At 38.5% G+C, this 16,382-nt stretch overlaps 1 protein-coding gene across 1 annotated transcript in view; it reads left to right on the forward strand.

Annotated features, from left to right (window-relative positions):
- COL16A1 (collagen type XVI alpha 1 chain) overlaps positions 1-16,382 on the forward strand; it is a 176,895-nt gene that overhangs the window by 54,303 nt on the left and 106,210 nt on the right. The window lies entirely within an intron of this gene.

Genomic DNA, 16,382 nt, shown 5'->3' on the forward strand with positions numbered 1-16,382 from the left:
ATACATGACCTCTATTATCTCTTGTATTCAAGACTATTACCTAAACCAATAAATGCCACCAGTACCATACAATCAACTATGCCCAGGCTCTCTTGTCCTGGCATCTATACAACTACTTTTCATAGTAGGAAGCTCATTTGGGTAATTGTGCCACAATTGCTTATGTGCAGAGCGTATGGAAATAATATCTATAAATCCTTTTTTATACACAGCCCTGTGGAATGCATATAACAGTAGTCAACATCGCTCTCCTTGTTCACATCGCAACTCGGATAGCCGCTCTGTCTTTGTATAGCAACTACCGCTGCCATGTTGGCATGTACTAGAATTAGAAATGTTAGATATTTCGTGATAAAGCAGGATTTTAATTGGTTGTAGGCATCAGACCAGACAGCTTGCATAGAAGGCTATATGTAGGAATGTTACACCTTGTTCCCACGTGTTTCTCTGGAAATATTCCATTGATCACTCCTTATCTCTCAGGAGCATGCCAAGTTTTTCTCTGTCAATGTGCCAATCTGCTGTTGATACTTACACATACCCATTCTTAGCTAGGTATATCCTCTGCCAGCTCTGTGTGAAGGAAATATCAGACTGCTGAATGTGAAAAGCAGCTTCTCAGGGAGGTGGGAAAGTGCATACATTTATTGTAGATTTATTTGAGTTTTTGGTGAAATTCTGCCATTCGGCAGAGCATCTGTATAAGCCATGTAACTATTCACACATTTGACAGTTATATGTAAAAGAACATGAAACAACACAGTGATGCAGATTTACTAATACTGCCCAATTTTGGTGCATGCTGTATGATAAATTTGGTGCATCTAACTAGATACGCTAGACAAATTTCTCTTATACCTTATACCACCTATTAGTTGGCTTAAGTTATGGCAGTTTTTTAGACGCAACCTTGGCACATTTAGGCCACGCCTCTTTTATGTTAGAACACACCTTTTTACTGTTAAGCCACGCCCTTTGTGTCGACAAAATATCTGAAAACAATAAATAACTGTGGGGCACTGCATGTAGGCAGAATTGTGGCTCAATTTTAACCAGAATTTTGGCTCATTTTGAATGGTAAGCATGCCCCAATGTAGTCAGGGCAGAATGATGTAGTAAGTGCAAGAGTTTGTAGAGAATTAAAAATGTTTACTCGCAGCCCATATGTGGTGTATAGAAAACGCAAGAGTAATAATACTTTATTTCATCTTATAATAACTTCCAACGGGTTCTGCTTTTTGTTGCCTCATGCTACACCATGACTTTTGGTTGCCCAAAGTGACTTTTGGTGAGGCTACTGATATGTGGCCTCACTGTTTCCCTATGAGATACTAGATCACATCCAACCTTAACAAAAAAAAAAACACCCTAACCTAAATCAAGAGAAGTGACTGTAGTAACTAGGTGCTTTACGTTTCTGCCCAATATCTCTACAGTGTTTTACCTACTTTCCTAGCTCACATTTTATGTCATCCTAAGACTTGGTCTACACTGAGACCTTCAAGTCATTTCCATATTACTCTATAAATCCACTACTTTTTAAAGTCACTCAGAGATTTAATTAAATGTCAATTCCAAAAACATTATTATTAGAGATTTGCTTGACTGCAGTGATTTTTTTTTTTAGACTTTTTGAGAGACTCAATGTTTTCCTATGGACAGCAATATTTATTACTTTTTTTGTAGCGTAGGGATAAAAAGTTTCATTGTAGCCCTAGTTTTACATTTAGATCATTTGTAAATAATACTGATTTCAGTTGTTGATAACCTCCAGAATATGGTGCATATTCCTCTATTTAAGTGGCAGATTTGGCTTGATTTGGTTTCTTTGCCATCTATGATATTTTCAAAAGTCTTTGCCAACCCCAAAGTTTAAAAAACACAAATGCTGTTTCCATTTATCCAAAATGTTTATTGTTCAACTTTCCACAATGAGCCACAGAAAATATAATGTCCTGGAGAATTCAGCGATTTTTCATTTTTGTTTTTCACTCCTTGTCATCAATGGAGTGGTCTAAAGGATTATTTTTTGTTGTAGTTTCTATTGGCACTATTTAAAGTACAATATAATGTACTGGAATACTGAAGAAAAATTCTTTGTAAGGTGGAGTTGGAAAAACCTCCATTGTTTTTTTGTGTTTCTTTCACCGTGCGGTACAAACTTTATTATGCTGGTCAAAACGATTACGGTGATACCAAATTTATGTAGTTTTTATTATGTTTATTACTTTATTACAAAGAAAAAACTATTTGTTAAAAAATAAATATATTTTGTGTCGCCATATTCTGAAAACCATACATTTTCTATTTTTTCGTTGATTGAGCAGGGTGGGGGCAAATTTTTTGTGGAAAGAGCTGTAGTTTTTATTGCTACATACGACTTTTTGACCACTTTTTATTACATTTTTTAGCGGTAAGTTGACCAAAAAACTGCAATTCTGGTGCTTTCATTTTTTTTCTTTTATGGCATTCACCACGCCAGTTAAATACAGTTTTATTGTAATAGTTCAGACTTTTCCGGACGCGGAGAGATTTGAACAAGTGATCGTCAGATTAATGTATTGTAGTGTATTGAAATGCTCCTGTTATTCCCTGCCAGAGGAGGAGGCTTAACAGAAGCAGAAAAAAGGCAGACCCGGGGGACTTCAATAGGCTCCTGGGCTGCCATTACTATGATCGGTACCCCACGATCGCGTTGCGGGGGGGGGCCCTGGACTGGCAGAGGAGGCCCCTCTTTCTTAGGGCTTAGATGCCGTAGTCGCTATTTATTGCGGCATCTAAGTGGTTAAACAGCCAGGATAAGAGTTATGTCTGTTCCTGGCCGTTAGTGTGAGGTGTCAGCTGTAATACACAGCTAACACCCGCAGCGTATGGAGCGCATTCCATACTTCAACCCCTGCACCAGGACTTATGCGGACATCCTGGTGCTTCAAGGGGTTAAGAGTTACTCTGTGTCCTATTTCTTGACCACTACGTTTTGCATTGTCTATTACTACTATGTTTACAGTCCAGTACTTGTCTTTTCTTGATGTCATAATAATATCTAAATGAAGTCCTATCTTTTTAGTCTGTTCTTCAACCAATCAATTAATATCAGGTAATGCTGCTTGACATCCCATGATTCCATGTCTCATCACATGCAATCCGCTACTATAGATCCCTTCTTTGGCTTCCCATATCTTAATAACAAATGTCAGTATTTTGCCTTGCTTTCAAATCCTTACAAATCCCATGTTCTATTTATATTACATATCTCATCTCATGCACAGATGAAAGACTTCTGGGCATCAGGCCATCTATGCCATGTTTGGCCTTCTCCAGCCTTAGTAATGAGGAAACATAGCATTCCGAGTAATGAACAAGAGTATACTAGAATGGCAATTAATTTTCCCTTTGACATAAATTTATCATGCCTTGTTGTATGGAAAAAAATAGGGTATGTTATAAGGTATGTAGTAGTTTATAATTCTTATAAAGAACCTATCACATTGAACATGCATTGATCTGCAGGCAGCATGTTATAGAGCAGGAGAAGCTGAACAGATTGATATATAGTTTTGTGGGAAAGGATTCAGTATATCTTGTAATTCATTAAATACCTGCTCATTCTGGGTTTAAGAGTTCAGTGGGCGGTCCTAAACAGCGATTGACAGTTATTTCGCTATACACCCTCATAAATGGAATGCTGTCAATGACTGGGTAGGACCGCCTGCTAAACTCTTAAAGGAACACTGAACTTAGAAATGAATGATAAGTAGTAAATGATAAGTGATCAGGAGATTATTTGCCCACACTGTTTTGTCAGCCTGCAGGATTTTCTTTAACAGTCTTGTAGAAATCCTACAGAGAAGAATCTCCTGTTGATCTGTTCCATTTTTGGATGATACAGCTTAGGGGTGGGGCTTAGCAAATAGAAGGGCTTAACACTCATACAAGGCAGAGGCTCCTGCTCCAGCCAGTTATCTTACATCCAACCACAGGACAGTGATGATGATGATGATGATGATGATGATGAGGAGGATGAAGAACACGGCTAGCTCCTGGTACACACATAGATTTCTTTAAATATTTTTCTCTCTTAATTGTAATGGGACACAAATAGGATCAAATGAGAGGAGGAGATGAAGGTAGGAAGATAGTGCTGGGATATATTTTTATTATTTTGTGCATTTTCTATTTTTAGTGTTCCTTTAAAGAGGCTCTGTCACCAGATTTTGCAGCCCCTATCTGCTATTGCAGCAGATAGGCGCTGCAATGTAGATTACAGTAACGGTTTTATTTTTAAAAAACGAGCATTTTTGGCCAAGTTATGACCATTTTTGTAGTTATGCAAATGAGGCTTGCAAAAGTCCAAGTGGGTGTGTTTAAAAGTAAAAGTCCAAGTGGGCGTGTATTATGTGCGTACATCGGGGCGTTTTTACTACTTTTACTAGCTGGGCGTTCTGAAGAGAAGTATCATCCACTTCTCTTCAGAACGCCCAGCTTCTGCCAGATCACGCTGTGACGTCACTCACAGGTCCTGCATCGTGTCAGACGAGCGAGGACACATCGGCACCAGAGGCTACAGTTGATTCTGCAGCAGCATCAGCGTTTGCAGGTAAGTAGCTAAATCGACTTACCTGCTAACGCCGATGCTGCTGCAGAATCAACTGAAGCCTCTGGTGCCGATGTGTCCTCGCTCGTCTGACACGATGCAGGACCTGTGAGTGACGTCACAGCGTGATCTGGCAGAAGCTGGGCGTTCTGAAGAGAAGTGGATGATACTTCTCTTCAGAACGCCCAGCTAGTAAAAGTAGTAAAAACGCCCCGATGTACGCACATAATACACGCCCACTTTGACTTTTACTTTTAAACATGCCCAGTTGTACTTTTGCAAGCCTCATTTGCATAACTACAAAAATGGTCATAACTTGGCCAAAAATGCTCGTTTTTTAAAAATAAAAACGTTACTGTAATCTACATTGCAGCGCCTATCTGCTGCAATAGCAGATAGGGGTTGCAAAATCTGGTGACAGAGCCTCTTTAAGCCCAGAATGAGCAAGGGTTTAAATCAATAAATTACAAGTTATACAAAATCTTTTCTTACAAAACTATATGTGTATAAACTAAAGTGTGAAAAACACTTATACCCCAGAGACATGTCATGATAACAACTTGCAATACTCCATTTAATTAATGCAGCTTGTAATAAAGGGACAATTAAATAGTGAAGAATGCCTTAAACGCTTATGTCAGCGTACACATAAAAAAAAAGAAAACGTAAATTGAATATCTGTTTAGTTTTTGTTAAAATGTTTTCAACTTTGCCAAGCCTTAAGAATCTACTATTAAAGGGAACTAGTAATCAGAAACTATGTATATATGCAGAATCTTAGGGGCAACTTAAAGCGGTATTACAAATTCAGCAAAAAAGCTCCCATCTTTCAGATGACACTGTTTAAAGTGCATCAGTCGCATCACAGGTAGTCTTAAAGAGGCTCTGTCACCACATTATAAGTGCCCTATCTCCTATATAAGAAGATCGGCACTATAATGTAGGTGACAGTAATGCTTTTTATTTAGAAAAACAATCTATTTTAAACCACTTTATGAGCGATTTTTAGCTTTATGCTAATACGTTTTTTAATTCCCAAGTGGGAGTGTTTATACTTTAGACCAAGTGGGCGTTGTACAGAGGAGTGCATGACGCTGACCAATCAGCATCATGCACTTCTCTCCATTCATTTACACTACACTAGCGATATAGTTATATCGCTATGTGCAGCCACATACACAAACACTAACATTACTGCAGTGTCCTGATAATGAATATACATCACTACCAGCCTGGACGTAATGTTTATTCAGAATCCTGACACTTCTGAATCTTTTCTGTGAGATTCCAGCAAGGCAACCGTAATCACGTCCAGGCTGGTAGCGATTTATATTCATTGTCAGGACACTGCAGTAATGTTAGTGTTTGTGGCTGCACATAGTGATATAACTATATCGCTATGGGCTGTGTAAATGAATGGAGAGAAGTGTATGACGCTTATTGGTCAGCGTCATACACTCCTCTGTACAACGCCCACTTGGTCTAAAGTAAAATCACGCCCACTTGAGCATTAAGAAACTCATTAGCATAAAGCTAAAAATCGAAATAAAAAGCATTACTGTCACCTACATTATAGCGCCGATCTTCTTATATAGGATATAGTGCACTTATAATGTGGTGACAGAGCCTTTTTAAGCAGATTATTGCCAATTTAAGATCCTATTAAAAGACTGGTTTAATATTGGCACCATAAGAGCCACTTTACACAGAAAAGGCACCTAAAACAAGACACATACAAGAGGCTCGAAATAATTTTTACAAGAAGCACATTGGGAAACATTCTAAATGGCATTGTTTATTCAATATCAATGGTAGTTGGAGGAAGAAAGGGGCCGAGCTTAAGGGTTGGCTTCCCAAATATACATCTGGTTATTAACAAGAGAGGGCAGGCTCAGAATGACATGATGTGCTTCATTTGGTCTGCATATAACATCACAATTATCAATCTACCCCCAAATGATCAGTAATTTGGAAAATTTGGATTTTGAAAGAATAGGATGTACCTTTACATCATTATGATTATGATTCATACATCGCATTTTCTAACGTAATATACATTGTGGCCCCAATGTACTTTAATTTTAAATAACAATTTTATGTTACATTTAACAACTACACAAATGGAAACATCAAATTTTATGTATGAACGATCAATGTCAATAAAATCTAAACACGTTTTTAGGTGTTAGTTTATATGTTTGATTCTAATACTTTTTATAAAAGGGACGAAAATAATTGAAACGTGTAAGTGAGCCTTAAGACACTTTTAGACTTTGCTGTGAAAGCTACTTTTTGCAGAGTTTGAGTCGGCTGACTGAATGGATAGGTCAGCCACACAGTTATAACAGTGTCTACCAAAGATGCCCATCATAATAGTGTTGGACACACAAGCCCCTGAAAACAGAACAACATAAATGGTGGCATGCCAGATTGTCACATAACGTACACCAACGGCACCCGACAGGATTACGTCATTTTACCGGACAAAATAGAGCTGCATGCTCACTGTTTTGTCCAGGAATTTTTATGAAATCTTCACTGAAGATTTTAATAGAGCCTCCAACAGAGATGTGAACACAGCCTGATGCTACTCTTAACAATGTCTATCACATATGCTCCCAGCACTAAGATACTCCCTTACAGCTGGATGCCTTACAAGTCCCCCTCTCACATTTTCCACCATCCAAAGGTAAAATTTATACTACAGAATCTCAAAAACAGGACAACCGCCGGGAACTTAAAATACCCCACAAAGATTAATGTGTATTCTCAGAACACTCCTGCTGTTAAAAGGAGCAGTTCTGATAATAACACAATATTAGAAAGTGCTATTTAACGTGTCCCCTAATGTACTGATGTAGCTTCACCAAAATGTAACTTGAGAGTGTCATAAGTGGTGTACTCTCATTCTCGATGATTACTTTTTCTTTTTTTCTTCTTTTCTGTCACAGTCTATTAAAAATTATTAAACCACATTTTTAATTTACCTGTTTCGGTTGTGCACTGCGATATGCAACCTCTACAGTGGTCTTGCGGGCAAGTACACCCACTGCTTAAAAAAATAATAGTGCTCCTTACTGTCTATTAGATCACATGTAAGTGGATAGATTAATGCTCGTATTGAATGCATAGTTAAATACAAGCAGCCCATATACTGCACAGGGGCCCTATGTAAGCGTATATTCTAATGCGCCAATTTTGTGGCAGAAAGTTTCTTCGGCTGAAAATTTGTTCCATTTATCGAAGTTGTGTTGTTTCTGCAGCGAGCGCATAGATTACTTTAACCCCTTCAGGACCGAGTCTGTTTTGGCCTTGTGGACGCAGCCGATTTTCTCAAATCTGAAATGTGTCACTTTATGTGGTAATATGCTTTTACCTATCCAAGCGATTCTGAGATTGTTTTCTCGTGACATACTGTACTTTATGTTAGTGGAACAATTTGATCGATAAGTTCAGTATTTGTTTGTGAAAAACACCAAAGTTTAGAGAAAATTTGCTAAAATTAGCATTTTTCTAAATTTAAATGTATCTGCTTGTAAAACAGATAGTTATATAATGCAAAACAGTTACTAGTTAACATTTCTCATATCTACTTTATGTTGGCATCGTTTTTCGAACATTATTTTATTTTTCTAGGACGTTAAAAGGCTTAGAATTTTAGCAGCAATTTCTCACATTTTCAAGAGAATTTCCAAAACCTATTTTTATTGGTGCCAGTTCAGTTCTGAAGTGGCTTTGAGGGCCTTATATATTATAAACTCCCAAAAGTCACCCAATATTAAAAAATGCACCCCTATAAACTTTCTTAACCCTTTAGGTGTTTCACAGGAATTAAAGCAAAGTAGAGAGGAAATTTACAAATTTCATTTTTTTTGTCAGAAAATCCATTTTAATCCATTTTTTTCTGTAACACAAAGGGTTTTACCAAAGAAACACAACTCAATATTTATTACCCAGGTTCTGCAGTTGTTATAAATATCCCACATGTGGTCCTAGTGTGGTAATTGACTGAAACACCGGCCTCAGAATCAGAGGAGCACCTAGTGGATTTTGGGGCCTCCTTTTTATTAGAATATATTTTAGGCACCATGTCAGGTTTGAAGAGGTCTTGTGGGACCAAAATAGTGGAAATGCTCCCAAAAAGACACCATATGGCAAACTACACCCCTCAAGGAATTTATCAAGGGGTATAGAGCATTTTAACCTCACAGGTTTTTTGCTGAATTTAGTGGAATTCGTCCGTAAAAAATACTTAGAAATGATCAATTTTTACAAGAAATAAAGAAGAAAAAGCACCCCAAGATTTGTAAAGCAATTTCTTCTGATTACGGTAATACCCCATATGTGGTAATAAACGGCTGTTTGGACACACGGCAGGGCTCAGAAGGGATGGAGCACCATTTGGCTTTTGGAGCTCAAGTTTGCTGGATTGGTTTTCGGGTGCCATGTCGCATTTGCAAAGCCCCTGCGGGACCAAATCAGTGAACATCCCCCAGAAGTGACCCCATTTGGGAAACTACAGCCCTAAAAATTATCTATCTAGGGGTATAGTGATGAGCATTTTGATCCCATAGGTTTTTTTGCTGAATTTAGTGGAATTAGGCCGTGAAAACTTCTATTGTTTTTTTAATCTTTTTTGTTTTACGACGTTCACTGTGCACTATAAATGACATATTTAATTTATTCTGTGGGTCGATGCGATTACGGCAATACCCTATGTACATAGGTTTTTTTATATTTTACGGTGTTTGCACGGTAAAGTCACTGTTTTAAAAAAAATAAAAAAAATTTGTGTCACCATATTCTAAGAGCCACAACTTTTTTATTTTTCCATCAAGAAAGCGGTGTGAGGGCTTGTTTTTTTTAGTACATGCAACTTTTTAATCCCTATTTATTCAATTTTTTGGGTGCTAAAGTGACATAATCGCCTTCCATAGATGGCAGACCGGAAGTCTTTGTTAGGTTTCTGGCTGCCATAGCAACAATCGGCCCCCGCAATCGCGTAGCGGGGTGCCGATATTGTTGTAACAACTTAAATGCGGCGGTCGCTATTGACTGCCGCATTTAAGGGGTTAATTGGTTCGGATCACCGCTGTGATTCGACCCGATGTTTTCCCCCAGTACTAAGGCTGCTAGTAGCAGCCTGTACTGGGAAATGCCGGGCTGTGGGGACCGCCTATGTGCTCTGTTAGGAGCACACCTAGATTAACGGGCTGCAGGCACAAGGACCAGCGCTGCAGCCCGTTAATCTACGTGGGGTGGTCGGGAAGGGGTTAAACTCCATTTAGATGAATGGAACTGATTTTCTTTTGCAGAAATTTCTGCAACAAAGTCTGCCGCGTGTGAATTCACCCTTATTGGTGTCCATTTCTGATAATATGTGAAATCTTTGTAAGAAATGCTGCATATGTAAAGCTGATCACTTCCGGATCCAACTCATAATAAATATATTGTAATATAAATTCCATAACCCCCCCCCCCCCCCAACTTTCATACTGTATTCTACCAATGGTTACTTTGCAGGCTGAAATTGAACAGGGATACTCTGGAGTACTCTGCTTGTTCCCTTAGTCCGCTATGGCCTTCAGCTAGCTTGCTTTCCTCACCCTCCTGATGAATTTTCAGGCTTTCACTTCATGTCAAACCGGGCCTTGATTTTTTTAGCCTTTGTTCCACTTATTTTGTATACTGTGAGGAAAAGCCATGTGTGCGGAACATACTGTGTGGGATTCTATGCGGCATTAGGAGACACAAAATATCAAAAATGTTCATGGAAGCAAAATGAAAATGGAAGGGAGCGTGAAATAGTAAAGATATAAAAGTGAGAGATTTATGTGGCTTCGAAAAAGGTTTATACAAACCTCAAAAACCATTAGTGGTGAGAGGGTTGGATGGGAATCCGCCACTCACTGATCCAACTCTGCTGACAAAGCAGGATTCATTTATCTTAAGTGAGAACACAGTTTAATAAACTGGCCAGGGGAAAGGAAATGGATGAGCTGGATAGAATGATTAAATAATTCCTGGCAACTCTGTACCACCAGAAATAAGACACAATAAAATGATGTTGGCTCTAGTATATAGTAATAACGGAGACATCTGTAAAGATATATAGTCATATAAATTCTTTAACCCCCCCAACTTTCATACTGTATTCTACCAATGGTTACTTTGCATGCTCCAAAAACATACTGATAGGGAACTTAGATTGTGAGCCCCAAAGGGAACAGTAAGTGAGGACCTTTGTATAGTACTGCGGAATATGTTGGCGCTATATAAGTAACAGAAATAATAAATAATGCCAACAATTAAACAGGGATACTTTGGGGTACTCCTCTTCTTCCCTTTGTACCCAATGGCCTTCAGCTAGCTTTCTTTCCTTACCCTCTTTACTTACAATCACTGCCCCCGTTCTGTCAAGTTTTTGCCATTATTATATTTATAACATTTGAGTATTTACCTTGGTTTGAGTCCGTTTGACTAGAGCAATATGATTGAAAAATGTACACATTTGTCTTTCCTGACCTGACGCCAGTAAGAGTGGAAACCACACATCTCTGCCGAGTAATCTGTGCATGACCATGCTCTCCCCCCGCTAATACCAGACTACATGAGATGTATTTTAATGCAATGACAAGTATTACCCAGCCATTTTACACATTGCCCAATTTAGTTTGCCATGTTCCATGGGACCCTAAGGATTGCTGGATAATCATATCACTGCATGACCGCTAAGTAAATATATTTAGAATTATGTTCTGAATGACAAATGTGACAAATATGCATCATACAATGTACATTAGCTGTGCCCGACAGACCCCCATTGAGTTACAATAGAAACCGTTGGGTCCCGCCAAGGTGTCAGTCATTTTGACTGGAAAAATCCTGCTGCATGCAGCGCTACGTTTCTCATCATCTTTGATGGAATGTGTGATGAGGCTCCTATAAACATAGTGAGTTGCAAGTTCTATACCATTTCGATAGAAAAGTCCATCTTTTTTTATGACCTAAATGCTATACGTTTATTACAGATCTGTATCTTTAAACAATTCTAGCCAGCAACTTCTATAAAAATTGCTATGAAATTAGTATAGCTGAGTTTAAAAGAAATCTCATTTCCTGAGTTTAATATGCAAAATTATGCCAAGGAAGAGCCTGATTTACAATTGAAAACTACTTGTTTAAATCCAGAGGTAGAGTATAGTGTATTGTGTTGTGTTTTATTGTATACCATATTATATACTGTGTAAATATGGTTACACGTGAAGAAATCAGTATAGATTTTAGTATTCCAGTAATGTAGAATTGATAGTATTCAAAGGTCATTATTATTATGTGTGTTACATTAGACCTTAAACACGCAACTCTATTACAGTTCCATACGGAGGCATCATATAACAGTACACTATCGTCTATGGCGCTAGAGCTGCAAAAGGACTTTTATACAAATAAAGCCATAATCAGACATAGCTGTACCACACCACCACACTGAAAGAACTTTAGAAAAAGGAAGTGAGAGGGCTTAAAAGGGTTTTACCAGAATTTTCCCCTATCTACATGATAGGGGATAACTGTCTAATCACTGGGGGGCCCATACTGGGACCCCCACCGATCACGAGAACGGGGGTTCCGAACCCTCCGTTACTCCTCACTGCACCTCCCGAAGTGAGGAGAGCCTTGAATGGAATGGTGGTAGAGCATGCACCCAGCACTCCATTCAATGCCTATTGGACTGATGGAAACCGCCGAGTGCTTTACTGAATCGGAGCACATGCTCATCCGCCGCTCCATTCAATGTCCAACTCACAGCGGAATAGTGGTGAGGGGGAACGGCGGTTAGGGGACCCCCGTTCTGGCAATCGGAGTCCCCAGCGATCAGACAATTATCACCTAACTTGTAGACAGGTAATAATTATCTATTCTGGGGATACACCTTAAATTCAGCACTTATGGTTTAATTTTAAAATGTATAAGAACTGTGGTTCTCTATAGTTAAATTCGGCCAGTCGTGGACTCTCCAATTCACCCTATATAGGCGAGGCATTGCTACAGAAACAAAATAGATGAGTGGATTCCAGAATTGTGTACGATAGGAAGAAACAGTAGACATCATTAGAAATACAAGAATAATAATACTCTTCCAATGTGATGCCTTTTCTTAGGACCATTTATATGTATAAATGAATGTGACACTTTTCAGCACAGAGAGATAATTAACATGTTATATAATAACTGCAGAATTGTTCATTTGGTTCCTTTTTGGCTGGATAATAGATTGCAGATTCAACCCACATACAGCGTTCTCATCTAAAGTGCCTGACATGTGAATATAATTATTTTCGCTATTAGGTTTTTATAATGACAATTTTTATGTGGTTGCAACTGTAGTTATAGAAAATCATGTATTTACTCAGGGACCAATGGTTTAAGGAGCCACGGAGAATAGATGTGCCACAATAGGCTAATGACAAGTCATAAAGCTCAGATTGGTGGGAGGCTGGCAGTTTGAGAATAAGGGAGTCCTGTTCTGCAATTCCAATTAAAAAGTGCTTAAACATAATGGAAATAAATGGGATTCATGAAATCATACAAGTATCCTCATTCTGGCAATGCACTTTATTTGATATGGTTGTAAGAAAACTAAATGTGTATTTAGTAGGTTGGACATTAAATGTATCTACATTGCAGTTCACTAAGATGTTGAACAAAGCACAGTTACCAGTTATTTGGGTTGTTGTAGACCAGAACAATATGTGATCTACTTGTTGTGGGGCCTGAGTCTGGCGGTCTACCGGAAGATGCTTCTGCAATGTTTTTGCATGTCCTTATTTCAGATGCCCCAGTGTCCCCAATGATCACAGTTTGTGACTTATTAGACTTGCTCCACAGCCATACCTTCTTCATGCATGACCATGCTGCTCCTCTCCTATGCTCTGCTCTGTGTGAGAGAGTATATATTACTGCCATGGAGTAGGTAAAACTATTAGCTGTAGTCAAGACTCTTACAAGTCCTTGTATAATTCGCCAATGCGATTTGCACTAGAATAGGCTGATGAAAGGCACACTGAAACACAAACCTACAATGAGGAGGCAGTTCTCCAACTTTTCTGTTGAAGCCAACAAAAAAACATCTTGGTGGCCTAACATCAAAATCTACTGGTCCCTACTCTGAGGCCTACTGGTAGATTGTGATCTACAACTTGGTCACCACTATTGTAGACAATTGCCCATATGATGCTCTGTGTTTACTTGGATGACTTTATCAAGCAACAATTGTAACAAATCCCTATGAAAATATCTTTCATATTAAGTATGCATGCAGCATTTTGATTGGAACCGAGATCTAAAAAATCTCTTTTGGTTCCAATTTCTAGAGCACACCGTCAACATGGTTTTGCCTTTACGATCCACTTCATGGTTTCTTCAATGTATTCTTCTGTTTACATGTTTTGGACATGCACGTCTGATCAGGCACGTCTCATATGTATATCTACAAGTACGCTTGCTTGTTTATAAAAGACAGTTCTGTAGCGGCACAAGGCTATTTCTGCCTACTATGCTTGTTACTGTAGTGAGGGATATATAAGGGATCAGCATAACCTACAGTAAAACAATACCCACATTCTCCTATATCCTTTTAGACACAAAATAAGGGACTGAGCTTAAAACAGAAAAATAAATTATATTAATTAATATCTATTTGTTAACTACATATTTCTAAAATGATGCAGTATTTTCATATTCAGACTTATAAATATTAATATTCAAACAAGTTTTACACGCTCACTCAGTGCATTTCGCTAAGAGGTGATGGTACTAACACAGCACATATAGGGGGGAATTGATTAAGATTGGTGTTCCATATGCCAGTCTTAATATGAAGAGTGCTGGAGTAAAATTAGGCGAATCTCTGGCTGTCCATGCGCCGTGAGTGAAAGTGCTGGCAGAGATTTCCACTATGATTTATACCAAAATGTCTCGGGATTCTGATGGCCCTGCCCCCTTCCTCTAATCTCTGCCCACTTTTTAAAAAAGTGGCTTGAGCGGCAAAGACAGAACAAAAGCGCAATTTTTCCCCGGAAAGTAATTTGTGACTCAAATTCCCCCCATAGGTTTTCTAATATACTATAATGTGGTGGCTAACTACCTTTTTGCAATATTAGCAAGCTGCCGATCAGGAGCCTTAATCATAAAGGCATATGCTGTAGTACTGCTTTTAGATGTAATCCCCACCTTATTACTCGGCTACGCCTCTAAATCTTTCCCTGGTTGTAATCTCAAGGCAATACTCTGTTCTCTGAGGGTCAAGACCTAGTGATACCAATGACACCTCTGATTCTGAATTGTGGCCAATACTAGTGCTCACAGTAGTCTGTACACACAGTAGGGCCATAAATAGTACCTTTACATAGGGGCATAGCTATAAGGCGTGCACAGGTAGTATCCCCCTGCTGTTTGAGTGGCTCCAAACATCCCTCTATAATATAAGAAGACAACCGTATAAATGGAACATGGGAAGTGGTGAGCCCTGTTACAGATATTGCATTGGGACCCAGAAGCTTTAAGTTATGTCTACACAGCTGTGTGATCTTGGCAGACATTCCACACTGCAGTGGCCATACAGTAGTAAAAGTTAAATATTACAGCAAGAAGAGTAATATCATCCACAAAAATAATGCATACCATTTTGCCCACAATACAGAATTACTCATAAATTAGTCATAAAAGTATGACAGCTGCCAATAGCCATAGAAATAAATATTAGTATTCTGTATACAGAGCAGCTGTATCTAGCGTTAAAATCTATATCCGTCAAGTCAGCGGGACTGATGGGTTCAGTGTCACCGGGTCCTGCATGTCTCTGACACGCAGGATTGAGCAGTTATCAACCACATCTAAATTCATAACTTAGATGTGATAACACTGAAACGCAGAACCCGCTATCACTGAACCCGTCAGTGCAGCTGACCTGATGGATTCAGGTCTCAGCGCTAGATACAGCTGCTCTGTATCCAGGATACAAAGCAGCTGTATCTCAGAGAGTAAAAATAGTTTTTAATAAAATGTAATTAAAAAGTCACAAATTAGATTTATTTCTGTATATTTTGTTATTTATAAATATATCAAATAAAAGTAGAAATTGGGTAATGCTTATATATTTATCAATCATGGGAATATATTTGTAATCAGCAAAAGCTTTTTTAGAAGACATCATAGTAAAACTTGTGATGCTAGATATCATGATGCCATTATTCCATTTTCTGATATCCATCATAGAAGTCCTTTAACGCAAATGTAACTCTCTAGTTGCAAATGATATCCTCCATATTAGTGTCGTACTTGCATCCACAAGTCATTCGAGAGGACAGAACAGAAACCTTAGTTCTCCGTATAGTCTGAGAGCAGCAAACCTGTGTCTAATAGTGTAGAAGAACCACATTTATACTACTTGCGTCAATAGATCACATTTTCCACTGTCAGTCTCTGCCAAAAATATGAAGAGATCGGAATTGACGAGAAGCGGGAGAGTTTTATAAAACCAGAGGAAAGGAAGGAAAGAGTCCTGCTTCTTAGCAAGCAGACAGCATCCAAGAATAGAGAAGAATGGACATTTTGTTCCTTGTGTGTGGGCATGAATCATTCCTAAGCAGAAAGGAAGTAAGAAAGGAATGAAAAATATTTTAATTTGTGAGCTCACTCAGAAAAATACAGGCTGTCATATCATGCTCAAAAATGTTATCATCCCACATAGACTACTACTACTGCCACATACTGCTTTTCACCTACT

This window comes from Rhinoderma darwinii, chromosome 2 (assembly GCF_050947455.1).
Source record: "Rhinoderma darwinii isolate aRhiDar2 chromosome 2, aRhiDar2.hap1, whole genome shotgun sequence".
NCBI lineage: Eukaryota > Metazoa > Chordata > Amphibia > Anura > Rhinodermatidae > Rhinoderma > Rhinoderma darwinii.